The sequence below is a fragment of the Panthera leo genome, chromosome A1 (genome assembly GCF_018350215.1).
Source record: "Panthera leo isolate Ple1 chromosome A1, P.leo_Ple1_pat1.1, whole genome shotgun sequence".
NCBI lineage: Eukaryota > Metazoa > Chordata > Mammalia > Carnivora > Felidae > Panthera > Panthera leo.
The window spans coordinates 79,509,168-79,524,328 of record NC_056679.1 but is presented as its reverse complement, the minus strand read 5'-3'; the positions used below and the strand labels follow the sequence as shown (position 1 = coordinate 79,524,328).

The window sequence follows — 15,161 nt, the reverse complement described above, 5'->3', positions numbered from 1 at the left end:
GCTTGTGTGTTTAGGTGGGTCCTTCAGAAGTGCCACTACGGTTTGCAAAGTAGCATTTTTGGTTTACCGTCCATTATGCTTCATGAAAGCCCGACGAACTCGTGGAAGGTTTTAGTGGAGGTCTTGCTAAAATGTGCATGGGACCCAGAAATACGTCACGTAGCACACCCCCACACGGATCCCCGAGCTTCTGTCAAACGCAGAGAACCCCTGCTGTGAGGAGTTCGGTCACCCGCTGGGTGTACCATGTGACACTTCTGTTCACATTTTGCTTAGGTTTTCAACACTGGTTTCAAAGATACAGATCAAGTAATAACATCCTTGGCGGTGGTGGGGGGGGGGTGGGGATGCTTCGTCTGGGTGTGGAGGACTGGACCGAGACATCTGAGAATCTATCATTTATGAAGAGTGTAAATCTGCCTTTGAAAAGTGGCTTTACAGATGAGTCTGGTATCTGAGACTGGATCTGAGCGTCTCGCCATGCTGGGGAGGTGTGCAGAGTCTTACCCGTGTGGCCGAGAGCCTCATTCCCCACCGTGCCCTCCTGGGGTCTGGTCCTCTGTGATTCCTCTGTGATTCCTGCCTTCCTCTCCTTCCTCTGTGCATGGTTCACCTACTTCCTCCTGGAACGTCCACGTTTGCCCCTCCAGGCTGTGCCGTCTTCCCCGCCGCCTCCGGGAAGCCACCCGGAGCCACCCTGATGGGGCCTGGCCGCCAAGCAGCGACCTCTCTCCTCCCACTGGGTGTATCAGCTCAGTCCAAAATAAGTTTCTCCTTCTTGCGTTCTTGCAGAGGTAGTAACATGAATGCTCCTGACTTCTTTAGTTTGGGGTGTTTTTCTCCTCCTGGACTAGAACACGCCTGCAGGAAGGAGCCGTGCCTCGGGCACGGTCCCTCATGTCACTGAGGACGGTGCGTGAACATCACCCGGGCTTGTGTTCATGTCAGTGGCTCTCGGACATTTCATGGGCGACTGGCCGAGATGAATTTTAGGGATGGTCTGCTGGATCTATAGTATTTCTTGCTAAGGATTTACATGATTTCTTGCATCAATGAATAGGATTATGAATTAAAGTTTGATAAGAAGATATGAGATCTACACTTTGGCAGAGAATAAAATCTTAGCTTGAAATGAGGCTAATTGAGGGGCGCCTGGTGGCTCAGTCGGTTGAGCATCTGACCCTTGGTTTTGGCTCATGATCTCATGATCTCGCAGTCGTGGGTTTGAGCCCCGAGTCGGGCTCTGCACTGACAGCTGGCTACCTGCTTGGGATTCTCTCTCTCCCCCCTTCTCTCTCTGCCCCTCCCCCCACTCGTGCTCTCTGTTTCTCTCTCTCAAAATAAATAAACTTAAAAAAAAAAAGAAGAAATTGCTCTAATGGACAGAACTGCCAACGAAGAAAATGAAAATTGGTGACCATTTCCCATCATGAAACAAGACACATTGCTTTCTTGCCTCCTTTCCCCTCCCTTCCTATCTTTCCCCTCCCCTCCCCTGTCTCTCCACTCCCCTTCTCCTCGCTTTCCCCTCCTTGGGATCGGGCTCTTTGGAGAATATCCTTTCCCTACTCCACACCTAGTGGAGCTGTAGCTCCTGTGACCCTCAGTCCCTGACCCCTCCCTCCCCTCCTCTACCTCGTCCTGCCCCACCTCCTCTTCTCAGAGCTGCCTCCTTCCCTTCCCTCCCCCTGTCGCCTGCCTCCCTCAGGGCCCTTGTGCCCACACTAACCTCACTGCCAGCAGGGAGGGAATTTCTCTCGGTTCAGAACTTTTCAACGTCCCCGTGGCCGGTTGAATGGCACAGAATCCCCTCTGCGGGCCATGCAGGACCCACCAGCTGGCATTCACCCAGCCTCGCCAACACCTTTTCTCTGACACCCTTACCTTATTTAAGGCTGCCTCTGAAGCCTTGGCACCTGACCTTTCCACCATTGAGAGCAGGCTCAGGCCTGAGCATTGGGTCACCTCTGTGTGTGACTCCTGGAGAGCGTGAGTCCCGTCTGAGCCCCCCTTTCACCCTCTGAAGTAGGAGGACAGAGCCCAGCATGTAAGTGTGCTCATCAGATCCTTATGGGGCGGGGGGGAGGCCTGTGCGGCCAGTGCACCAGACCACGGTGTGCCCAGAATTCCCTAGAAAAGGAGAGCTTTCTGCCTGCTTTGACAAGGAGAATGTATCCTGTTAGGATGGAAACAGAGCGTCAGGGAGTGTCACTCAACTTGGATCACATTCCAAGAGACTGGAGGAGGTTGGTGGTGTCGCTAATCTCGGGAGAAATTAGCAAGCATTTAAAATATTTAATTGTCGCAGGAAAAAAAAAAACGTGGCAATCTTGTGGCCGCTGGTTTAGTCAAGCTCTGGATTCAAGTCGCAGGTCAGTCACAACGGTGATGCTTCGCTGGTCACTTGGGCTTTTGTGTGTCCATTTTAAGTGTGTTACGAACTGTTGGCATCCCTAGAGGACCAGGATGTGGAGCACGATGGGGCACGATGGGAGACATAGAACCCTGACCCCACCTTTCAATACACAGTATAATGCGGGTCTCCGTGCCTGAGTGCTGGTTATCCGTTACTTCCCTAGAACACGTGGAGCCTTTGGGAGATCTCTTTAAAGAGCCCTGTTGATGGGAAAACTGCCCAGCATAAATCCCTCTTGACAGCTGCCCAGTAGACATGCAGCGGGGCTTTTAGCGGGTCCGCTTGTTGGGAATTTTTCATTACCGTGGTAAAATGCAGCGCATTTTCTGGGTCATGATAGGAGAAGCATCTGAAGTTCACTGAATGCTGTTTTGATTTCACATTTAGGTGCAGTTAGGAGTTTTTTGGAAGGTATAGTGCCGGCGAAGGTGCTGGGTGGGGGTGGGCTGAGCAGGGGCTTCTCGCGGCCGGGCCGTCTGTCCACCTTCCTGCAGAGGTGTGGCGCCCTTGCCACAGTATCGTGGAGGAAATGTGTTCATGTGATGTTGCCAAAACTGTGATACAAGGTGTGGGGAGAAATACTGTGAATCTGGGATTCAGGTTCAGGGTTAGCACAAGAGACCGGCAGCAACATGGTCCAAGGGACCACTTTTATTTTTTGAAGTTATTTATTTTGAGAGAGAGAGAGAGAGAGAGAGAGAGAGCAAGCAGGGGAGGGACAGAGAGAGAGGGAGAGAGAATCCCAAGCAGGCTCCGCATGGTCATCGCAGAGCCCAACGCAGGGCTCAAACCCACGAACTGTGAGATCATGACCTGAGCCTAAATAAGAGTCAGATGCTTAACTGACTGAGCCGCCCAGGCGCCCCAAGGAGCCCCCTTTGAGGGTTCTTGCTGTCCAGGCCGAGAGCAAGCAGGACGGGGCCTGGGGCTACCCGCTTCACATCCCCTCCTGCCTCCTCTCTCTCTGTCCCCTTTCCTCCCTTCCTCTGCATCTGTGTTTCCTCTCCAGCCCTTTAGGGCATCCTGGAGCGCAGCCCTGTCTTGCTTCTCCCACCCCAGGGGCATCGGATCATACCGATGGGTGTGCAGAAAGCACACAGCACTTCTGCTTCCGAACATGCTTCTGAATTACATGTGAATCCTGGAGACCCCATGAACAGATTAAGCGCTCTTCTATTTATGACCAGGAATTAATGAAGAAGGCACCTGTTACACCCAGCTGTCGGGATTGAGGTCGTCCAGGCAATGTGCTGTCACTTTAAGACCGTGATTATAGATTGATTGGAGTCAGAGTCCCTGGCCTCCGAAAGAGTAAACACAGAAGCTGGGAAGGGCCGGGGCTCTGCAGGGAGTCAGCTACGCCCTTTTCGCCCAGACCTCCAAATTCGACTCCCCACCAGCCTCAGGAATGTGTGTTGTCACTCATCACCTGCCCAGCTGGCACCAGTGCCCACCCCGACCAGCCTCCCTTGCCAGCTCTCCCTCATTCTGCTTTGTTCCTAGGACAGCACATCCTCTTGAAGCATGTGTTTGGGACTCTGTCTCCACAGCCGGCAGTGTCCCCCTTGTGCCCCAACACCCGCGTCCCACACCCCAGGGCCGAGTGCCCTTTTGCTCCGCTTTGTTTCCCCTTCACCTCTTTCTTCGCAGCAACACTCCCTCCCCGTGTTCTGCCCTCCCCCTCCAGGCCAGCACCCCCCAGTCTGTCACCTCTATACTGGGACCTGCCCTGGAGATCCCTCTGCACTGGGACAGGGTGCAGGGCCCCCGCCTCTGCATCTGTGGGACTCCGCTCCCCTCTCTTGTAGGAGGCAACACCTTGTCATCTCACGCCTCCTCATCCCGCTTGCTAACGTGCTTAGTGCTACACGCGCCTGGCCTGTGTCAGGTGCGGCAGGTGCCACACTCCAACCACCCATCAGATCAAAGATGAGTCACGCTGGGGACTGAGACCAAGTGTGGGTGAATGGGCGGCTCAGGCCCACGAGGGAGCGGCTGCGTCCTGTGGACTCACCCCCTGTGGGCTGGTCTGGGGCTTCAGAAATAAAGGCGGATGTCTGACAGGCAGTGGCCGGACCAGGGCATGGAAGCAGTCAAGTCTGCTTTGTGTTTTGGAGCCACAGCGAGAGGAAGGATGAAAAACAAAAAACAAAAATAGCCAGAAGAGCCCCACGGACTTCAGCCCAACAGAGGCTTGCGCATTTTCCCAAAGCTGGAGAAAATAGTCCAACTTTTTTTTTTTTCCCCTAGCCTGGCTGGGTGAAACGTTCTGGGCTTCAAAGAGTGGCTGGGAAATGTACGTGTGGCACTCGGGAAGGGGTCTCCGAGGAGGCGACCGGGTGGACACGGTGTGTGTGTGTGGGGGGAAGTCGAGGCAGTGGGGCGGGGCTGGCCGGAGGGGTTCGGGAGCTGGGGGGACAGTAGCCAAGAGCAAGAGTTTTATTGGGGGAGGGCTCCTTCCCTCCCCCCGTAAGTAGGAAATGTGTTCCCTCTGTGGCCAAGGAGCCCCTGAGTCCACACCTTCACCCAGGACGGCCTCTTGCCCTGGAGGAACATTCCGGGAGCGACTCAGTGGGAGGACCCCTGGGCTGGAGACTCATATCACCTCCCCGGAACTGGTGAGTCAGCAGCACCAGGGGGAGCCCCTGGCCTCCCGGTTCTGGCCTCAGCCTTGCCCCACCCATGTGTCCCAGGGGACACGCCGGCCCACCAACTCATTTCACACAGAGACCTCTGAGCCACTGTCACGGGGCCGCTAATTATAGTCACATCTGCTTGCAGCTGGACAAGACATGACCTGGAGGTGAAGTGAGGCCCCAGCCATTCCCTCTGGCCCATTCCATTCCCCAGGCGGGGACCTTGAACGTCCAGCCCCACCGAATGGGAGAAGGGGCGGAAAAGACATGAAAATGAGACCACATAGATCGTAGGGTGGGTGACATCTGCACAGACCCACGATCCCAGGCTGACGGTCAGGCGAGCCAGGCAGACACCCCCCCCCCCCACCAGCTTCCTCCGCGTGCGGTTTTGCTGGGAGCCCCCGCAGACCCCACGGGCCCCAGCCTCCCACGCACTGCGCTTACTCAGACGTGCTCATGTCACAAGTTCAGTTTGTTTCTCAAAGGTTTCATGCTAATTTGTTTTTTTGCCAAGAATGCATCAACACTTGCAGTTGTTTTCAAATGGGAACAGAAAAATTTTGTAAGTCCAGAAAGTAGTAAGGGTATTTGGTTTCCATGTTTTCCATGATTGAATGAAACAGAAATGTTGTTTTAGTTAAACGAAATCCTCCCTTCCATTGAACTAACGACGCAGGATAATTTTCACATCCTTTGAATCGCATCTAACATTTATCAAAACAAAACGAGGCCGATATAATAAAACAAACGCAGATAAGAGAACATGGATGGAGAGCCCCTTGGAGATTAATCATCCTTACATCCATAATGCCAAACATAGTTCTGGAAGTTCAAAAATGCTGCACAAATGTAAGCTTTTGAGAAATTGCTATTTGCACTGTAACATCTGGCCTCTATTTCGCTCTCCAGTTTGCTAATAAGTTTTAAACTTTCTGGGGGGGGGCGGTAAATTTTATTGAAGAAACGTGTGAAATGATACGGACACAGTTGAGTGCATCTTGCACAAACAGAACACACCCACCAAACAGAAGCCTGGAAACCCCTTGGTCCCCCTTCCCCTCACTGACAGCCCCTGGGGGTAGCCAGCATTCAACTTAATTCTGTTTAGTTTTCAGCTTTGTATCAATGGACTCACCGGGCTCGCTCTGCTGTGCCGGGCTTCCCTTCGCTCAGTGTCGTGTGTGTGAGGGTCCCCCGTGTTGTGGTCGCCCACGCCCATGTGTAGAGGGCTCCCCCTGAATATGACCATTCTTGAATATGCTTTATCTGATTTGATTGAAATACAGCAAAGTACAAAAACTGTGAGTTCCCAGCTCAGTGACCTTTTGCAAATGGGAACCCCTGCCCCATGTAGACACCCGACTCATCAAGCAGAGACCATGTCCGGCACCCAGGAACCACCCTGGGTTAGGCGACCCCCCACCTTTTGGACTTTTTCACCCTGGATAGTTTCACCTGTCCTTGAAGTCAGTGCAGTGGGACCAGTGTGTGTTCTTCTGAGAGTTAAGGTTCTCTTTCAGGGCTGTCCCGCCTGGGCAGTGGGTGCGTGGAGGTGTGGAGGGCCATTTTGCAGAACCTCATGGCAGTAAGCAGCATTTACGATATTTTAATGTCCAAAAAGAAGGTGGACTCTTGATGCATTTCTTTTGGTGGTCCTCTCTGATTGACCACATCAGCACTTTACTGGTAATGAAATAGAACAAAAAATAACGGAACGGCAAAGATCAAAGTCTGGTAGCATGTGATAAGGGCAAATGTGGTTAGCTGCACGTGAGCGTGTCTCTCGATGATGTCTCCGCGATGCACGTGAACACACACACACCTGTGGGGCACATGCCAGGCGTGGAATCATCTAGGAAAGCCCCCGTGTGTATGTTCAGGCCCTGAGACACTGCCGAACAGTCGTCCAGCATCTGTCCCATTTGACAGTCCCATGGTGGGGGGAGGGGGAGGTAGGAGAGCCCCACTATTCATTCCTGCACACCTTTAATTTCTGCCCTAGCAGCTCTGAAATACATGCCTTTGTCTCCACATATTTCTTTGGTTGGATAATGATTCCAAAGCTTCCCTGAAGAAGTGCTACAACCAGGAAGAAAATCGGGATGGTAATATCACCACAAAACTATTCTGACATTTTGCACAGCATGGGGAATGTACAAAGGAATTTGAAAGATAAGCTGTTTAGACTTGGCAGATGTCCACATGTCCCTATTTGGTGGGATGGGAAACACATAAAACTTGTGAAAGCAGTGATGTCAAAGGTCTACCTTCTATCAGAAGCAGGAAAGAAGCGGGGAAATGGAGGACTTCATTGTTAAACCCATTCCGAATATGCCTTTCCTGCAAAAAGTTATGTCACAGCTGGCATATCAGCGGGACCGAGTGTATGTATGGGCTTGCGCTCTGTCTGTCTCTCACCCACACCCCTCACCCCCCACTCACACACGCGTGCATGCACACACACGCAGAGCACTTGGCATCCTTCGGTTAAGCAGAAAGGCGCTCTCCAAACTGAATCCGCGAACCTCCCCCCTCCCTGCATTCCCACAGGGAAGTCACTTTAATGTTGAGGAGACCTCCCTGTTGGTCTGAAGATCAGAGAAGGGCCGGAAATAGGCTTCATTTCAAGCTAGAGTCACTGACCTCCATGATCTCCTTCCTTCTTTGGCACTAGGACTGCAAATCCTAAATCTTAGGGAATTTTTAGAACTTAATGTACTTCATAGCACTCATGCTGGAAATTGGGGCATGAAAGAAAATGTATATAATATTAATTAATTTGTCATGTCCTGAAACGTATAAACAGACTGGACAGGGGCACCTGGGGGGCTCAGTCAGTTAAACGTCCGACTTTGGCTCACATCATGATCTCGCGGTTTGTGGGTTCGGGCCCCACGTTGGGCTCTGTGCTGACAGCTCAGAGCCTGGAACCTGCTTCAGATTCTGTCTCTCCCTCCCTCTCTGCCCCTCCTCTGCTCATACTCTGTCTCTCTCTCAAAAGTAAATAAAATATTTAAAAAAAGAGAGACTGGAACAGACTAGAAGAGACAGTTGTTCTAAAGGCTATGTTGTTGTACCATCGCTTTCAAATTTTATCATTAATTGGCCCTTAAAGTGGCCAGTGAAATTGTGTGTGGACACGTTTGTCTGCCAGACTCCATCTAGAACAAATGTGTTTTTTCTGTTTAAAATGCAGTTAATTCAATTCAGCTCCCACTGGACGTAACTTCTTACAATCCCACGGTGGGTTATTGGCTGTGGGTCCTGCCGGGAAGAGGCCAGGAGGATCATCAAGAGGGATGTGGTTTTCATTAAGTTGTTCTGCACCGTTAGGGAGTTAGGGGTATAGATACGATGTTTTCCCCCCGAGAGCTGGCTGGGATTCTATTCTCCCCGTGTCTAGGTGCCCACCCCAGTGTTGGCCATGGAGATCCCACTTCTGCAAGAGAAACCAAGACCCACAGCCCCCAAAGACCAAGAATTTGGGGTCTTCAGCCACATTCCCCATGTTCGAGTGGAGAACGTCTTTGACCAGCTTCCTCAGCCGTGACCTCTTGGTTTGAGCACTGCTCAGCAGGAAAGCACAGGCTTTCCTCCTAACTTGGAGCTGACTTACTCGATGCTTGCACCCCAGTGAGGGGAAAGGCACAAGAAAGAAGTAGGAGTACTTCACAGAGGGTACAGATTTTTCCCGTTCTAGAATCTGGAACAGATGGATGGGAGCTAGTTGATGGGGCCCGATATGTTCCAGACACTGGTAGAAATGAGCATCCCTCATAAAGTCCCTCGACGTGTGGCCGGTAGGGAGCTGTTGGAGTCGGTGAGACCCCTGCACACCATGATTTTGCTGCAAGGTCCAGATGCAAAATGTGCTTCCTCAGGAAATCATGACATTTGCGACGCCATGTTTAACATGTTAGGTGGGTCACCAGTGAAATTTTGGATCCGAGTAACTTACATAGTTCATTTGCCCTTTTAAACTTAGTGATTCACAGCAGAGAGTTGGGATGTACATTACTTAAGGCTCTTACTTTATTTAGCTATTTCAAAATCATGCATTACACCTGATTAAAAAGGGATCCTTAGAGGGGTGCCTGGGTGGCTCTGTTGGTTAAGCATCCGACTTCGGCTCAGGTCATGATCTGGCTGTTCCTGGGTTCGCATCGGGCTTTGTGCTGACAGCTCAGAGCCTGGAACCTGCTTCAGATTCTGTGTCTCCCTCTCCTTCTGCTCCTCCCCTGCTCGTGCTCTCTCTCTCTCAATAATAAATAAACGTTTTTTTTTTTTTTTAAAGGGATCCTTAGAGCACCATTGGTATTCTTTTTAGCAGCATACCCTTAAATCACAACTAAAATACCTCGTGTGCCATGGTGATATCCAGCATGGACCATTATGTGCCGACAATGTTAAGAACCAGAATGGTGATATTTCAAAACAGATTTTAGGGGCGTCTGGCCGGCTTAGAGGACCCTGAGACTCTTGATCTTGGGGTCGTGAGTTCGAGCCCCACGCTGGGTGTGGAGATTACTTAAATAAATAAAAACTTTTTAAAAAGCAAAATAGATTTTATTTAGCAAAGTAAACATGCATTTTTTAATTTTTTTAGTCTAAAAATTAGTTTTTTTTTTTTAATAGGGCCATTTACGTAAAATGCTAGGCCACCCAGAAAGTGAAACAAAAATCATGGTCTAAAAATGCCTTTTGTTCTGAAAGGCTGACGGTAATCTAGGTATTATTAGAATTACTAGTCCTTTGGAATTGCCTTGTAGGGCCAGCACTGGTAATAAAAATTTCCTACAAGAATAAATCAGAAAGAAGCCATGAATGTCTTTTGTCTAGGATTTTTTTTTTAATTTTGCTTGATATACAGTATGAGGTGGTGGGGGCAGGGTGGGGATCTTTTATTCCTATAATAGAGCCCGTGATAAAGGCTCTAGTCCTGTATTTCTTGTCTCAGATTGCCCTGAGAGTTTGTCATGACCCGCAGCCTTGCCCGGGATAAAACTGCCCATTTGTTTACCCATGCACGCTGGCTGTGTTTCTGTAGCAAAGGCACCAGAAGCACGTTGACCCCAGCGTCCACAGTCGTGGCCCTGTAACCTCTTATCTGGTGTCCCTTGCAATTAAAGCATTTGCTGAGAGCTGAAGGGAACAGTTCCAGGAAATTCATGTTTATAACTTCCTCAGACTGAACGGAGATAAGCTTCTGAGATTTTATCAACATTTCAGAAGAGAAAACCCAGAAAGACCAAATAGCCATTTTTGCCTCAGCCACATGATCCTTTGCCTAATCTGGAGTTTAGAAGAAACCATACTGAGCTGGGAGTAGAAAAGCCCGCCTTCCCGCTTCAGGCTGTTGTTGGGTTTTGGCCAACGAAGCCTGGGTGGTAGGTGGACCTCTCTTTCCTACCAGATAAATGAGTAGCCTGGGTGATTTTCCCTTCTGGCATCTGTAGGAGTGGGATGGGGGTTAGCAGAGTTTAAAGAGCAGAGGCGTGTTCCTGAACCTGGTTCAGGAGCAGGAGTTTATAGGGCTGGGCTGGGAGCCGGCGGTGGGGGGCCGGGTGGGGGGGGCGGGTAGGCTGATCCAGAGCCCTAGCGACTGTCCTGGACAGGCACCCTGTTCTGGTCTGGGGGTTCACCCAGCACCCCCGGGAGCCCCCTCCTCCCTGGCCGGTCCCACTCTCCTCACCCAGTTTCCTCTTTGGAGTATTTACCCACAGTGCTGTTAGTTAGGCAGTAATATGTTGGGAGCTGATATACCCGTGTCATTGGATTGCTCTCTACACCTGTTATTTAAGGTTGGTTAAATGGCCACCACCAGCAGCAAGCCCACAGTAACTGGGTAGGCACTGCTCTATTTCCTCAGTTCCAAGACGCCCATTTATTAATGCATTAAGTCTGAAGCTCCAGTATATCTTCACGATGGATGATGTGTCATTGTGTAATCCGTGCTATTCTTTATCTCTTGGCGTGAGTCTTACAACCCGTGTAGTCTCAGATGAGATACAGTCTGTGTCAAGCTTGGTGTGATTCTGGGCCTGCCCCCCAAATGTTCTCAGGTCCTGGGGAGGCAGACGAGTAGAGGGTTGTGAGGGGCATGGGACAGGTGTCTCGGTAGAGGCCTGTCACCCCACTGTGGGAGCCCGGGTGGGGTGCAGCCACCCGTCATGTGGGGAGGAGGCAGGAGACAGTGATGTTGTTAGGAACATCTCTTGGGTCTCTGAGTACTTGGATTTGGGCATTTTGGATGAACCTTCTGGAGCACAGGCTTAAGATTTTGGCTTCGTGTCTTTGGAAAACTCTGAGTTGTCACCAAAACCCAGATTGTGAAGCAAAACTATGCACATGGCTTGATGTAGGATGTTAGGAGGTTATGAGATTGCACGCTGATGACTGCCACACGTGTGAGTCAGGGAAAGAGAAAGACCATCATCTACGGAGTCTGTTTGGACTGTGGTCAATTGTCCCCATTTCCAAAATATAAAATTAATAACAGCTCACTGTCTTGGAGGCACTTGTTCAGGTTTCACTTTATGAAATAAATATCCCCAGATGTAGTTGTTTTATGCAGAAGATCTCCACGGCAACAGGGCTAAGGCTTGAGGATATCGTTAAAGAAACAGACTTCACGTGATCTCAGTTCTATTAATAGTATTGTTTTCTTTTTGAGAAATGATCTCTTGAAGCAGAATTGAAGCACACATTGTATCTCAGACTTAATACACAGCCTCTAACAAAGCGTATTAACTAAAGTTTTTCTTGTCACACCCCCTTCCATTCTGTCTCCAATACCTGTGTCTGTCTTGGGTTAAAATTTGGGTTTGTCTAAGGAACTTGCGAATGTGCGTAAGCACCTTCATACTTTTATCTCTTAATGTGCTGGTAGTTTTATGGAATGGAAGTTGGTGGTGGGTTCTAATTTCAACCTTGTCCTAGCATGTTATATTCAAGCTCCAAAGTCAGTTCTTGCATCTGAAAAGTGGGGATGGTAGCACTTACCTCAAAATAACCGTCAGCTGATTAAATAAGATGATGGCAAATTTTGAACACGTTAGTTCCCTTCCTTTCCAGCTTTCTTTTCTTATAGGATGCTAGTTTAGTTTAGTTTAGTTTAGTTTAGTTTAGTTTAGTTTAGTTTTTCATCAGAACAGGTGTATTCCTTAATCCCCATTCCCCCACCCGCCTCCCCTCTGGGAACCATCAGTTTGTTCTCTGTAGTTAAGAGTCTCTTTCTTCCTTTGTCTCTCTTTCTTTTTTTCCTTTGCTCGTTTGTTTTGTTTCTTAAATTCCACTTACAAATGAGATCATATGGTATTTGTCTTTCTCTGACTTATTTCACTCGGCATTATACTCTCTAGTCCCATCCGCATCTATGCAAATGGCAAGATTTCATTCTTTTTATGGCTGAATGATATTCCACCGTATGTATACATCACCTCTTCTCTATCCTTCATGTATCGATGGACACTTGGGCTGCTTCCATATCTTGGCTGTTGTAAATAATGCTGCAATACACATAGGGGTGCATGTATCCCTTTGAATTAGCGTTCTTATATTTTTTGGGTAAATACCCAGAAGTGCGATTGCTGGATTGTGGGGTAGTTCTATTTTTAACTTTTTGGGGAAACTCCATACTGATTTCCGCAGTGGCTGCACCAGTTTGCATTCCCACAAAGGTGCACGAGGGGTCCTTTTTCTCCACAACCTTGCCAGCACTTGCTGTTTCTTGCGCTTTGATTTTAGCTGTTCTGACAGGTGTGAGGTGATATCTCACTGTAGTTTTTTGGTTTATATTTCCTTGACGATGAATGTTGTTGAGCATCTTTTCATGTGTCTGTTGGCCATCTGGATGTCTTCTTTGGGGAAATGTCGGTTCATGTTTTCTGCTCAAGTTTTAATTGGGTTGTTTGTTTCTTTGGGGTGTTGAATTATATCAGTTCTTTATATATTTTGCATACTAACCCTTTATTGGATATGTTGTTTATAAATATCTTTTCCCATTCAGTTGGTTGCTTTTTAGTTTTGTCGACTGTTTCCTTTGCTGTGCAGAAACTTTATTTTGATGTAGTCCCAATAGTTTATTGTTGGTGTTATTTCCCTTGCCTCAGGAGACATATCCAGAAAGATGTTCCTATGGCTGTTGTCAGAGAGGTTACTGCCTGTTGTCTCTTCAAGGATTTCTATGGTTTCAGGTTTCACATTTAGGTTTTTAATCCATTTTGAGTTTATTTTTGTGTATGGTGAAAAAAAAGTTTCATCCTTTTGCATGTGGCTGTCCATTTTTCCCAACACCATTTGTTGAAGAGATGGTCTTTTCCCCATTGTATATTCATTCCTCCTTTGTGAAAGATTAATTGGCCATAGAATTGTGGGTTTATTTCTAGGCTTTCTATTCTATTCTTTCTATTCTATTCTAGTCTAGTCTAGTCTAGTCTATTCTAGTCTATTCTTTCTATGTCTGTTTCTATGCCAGTACCATACTGTTTTGATTATTACCACTTTGTAATGTAACTTGAAGTCTGGAATTGTGATACCTCTGCTTTTTTCTTTTTCAAGATCGCTTAGGTTATTTGGGGCCTTTTGTGGTTCCATACAAATTTTAGGATTGTTTGTTCTAGTTCTGTGAAAAATGCTGTTGGTATTTTGATAGGGATTGCATTAAATGTGTAGATTGCTTTATGTAGTATTGACATTTTAACAATATTTGTTCTTCCAATCCATGAGCATGGACTATCTTTCCATTTCTTTGTGTTGTTTTTAATTTCTTTCATCCGTGATTCATAGTTTCAGGGTACAGGTCTTTCTTTCACCTTTTTGGTTAAGTTTATTCATAGGTATTTTATTTTATTTTTTTGGTACAATTATAAATGGGATTATTTTCTTAATTTCTTTTTCTGCTGCTTCATTGTTAGCCTTCATTATATTGAGGTATCAGAGGGTTTTATATCATGAATGGATGTTGTACTTTGTCAAATGCTTTTTCTGCATCTGTTGAAATGAACGTATGGTTTTCATCCTTTCTCTTGTTGGTATGATATATCATGTTGATTGATTTGTGAGTATTGAACAACCCTTGCATCCTGGGAATAAATCCCACTTGATCGTGGTGAGTGATTTTTTTAAAGGTATTGTTGGATTCAATTTGCTAATATTTTGTCGAGGAATTTTGCATCTATGTTCATTAGGGATATTGGTCTGTAGTTCTCTCCCCCTTTTCTTTTGAGGTGTGTTTATCTGGTTTTGGTATCAGAATGATACTGGTCTCAAGAATAAATTTGGAAGTTTTCCTTCCTCTTCTAATTTTTGGAGTAGTTTGAGACTAGGTATTAACTCTTCTTCAAATGTTGGTAGAATTCGTATGTGAAACCAGCTGGTCCCAGACTTTCATTTGTTGGGGTTTTTTTGATTACTGATTCATTTTCATTTCTGGCAATTGGTCTGTTCAAATTTTCTATTTCTTCCTGCTTCAGTTTTGGTAGATTATATATACATCTAGGAATTTATCCATTTCTTCTAAGTTGTCCAATTTGTTGGCATATTATTCTATTCTGTTTTATTGGAATAATATATTAATATTATGTCCTAATATAATGATTTAATAGAATTAATATTACATCATAATATTTTATTACAATTGTTTGTATTTCTGTGGTATTGGTTGTTATTCTCCCCTTTCATTAATTACTTTATTTAGATTTTCTCTCCTTTTCTTGATGGATCTGGCTAGAGGTTTATCAATTTTGTTGATCTTTTCAAAGAAGCAGCTCCAGGTTTCATTAATCTGTTCTCTTGTTTTTTTAGTTTCAATTTATTTCTGCTCTAATCTTTATTATTTCCTTCCTTTTGCTGGGTTGGGGTTTTGTTTGTTCTTCTTTTTCTAGCTCATTTACGTGTAACATTAGGTTGTTTATTTAAGATTTTTCTTGCTTTTTGGTGTAGGCCTGTGTTGCTGTAAACTTTCCTCTTAGAACCACTTTTGCTGTGTTCCGAAGGTTTTGGACCATCATGCTTTCATTTTCATTTGTTTCCATGTACTCTTTTTATTTCTTCTTTGATTTCTTGATTGACCCATTCATTGTTTAGTGGCGTGTAATTTAACCTCC

The 15,161-nt window shown here is 47.0% G+C and overlaps 1 protein-coding gene across 1 annotated transcript in view; it reads left to right on the top strand.

Moving 5' to 3' along the window:
• Window positions 1-15,161, top strand: part of COL4A1 (collagen type IV alpha 1 chain) — a 153,917-nt gene that overhangs the window by 48,607 nt on the left and 90,149 nt on the right. The window lies entirely within an intron of this gene.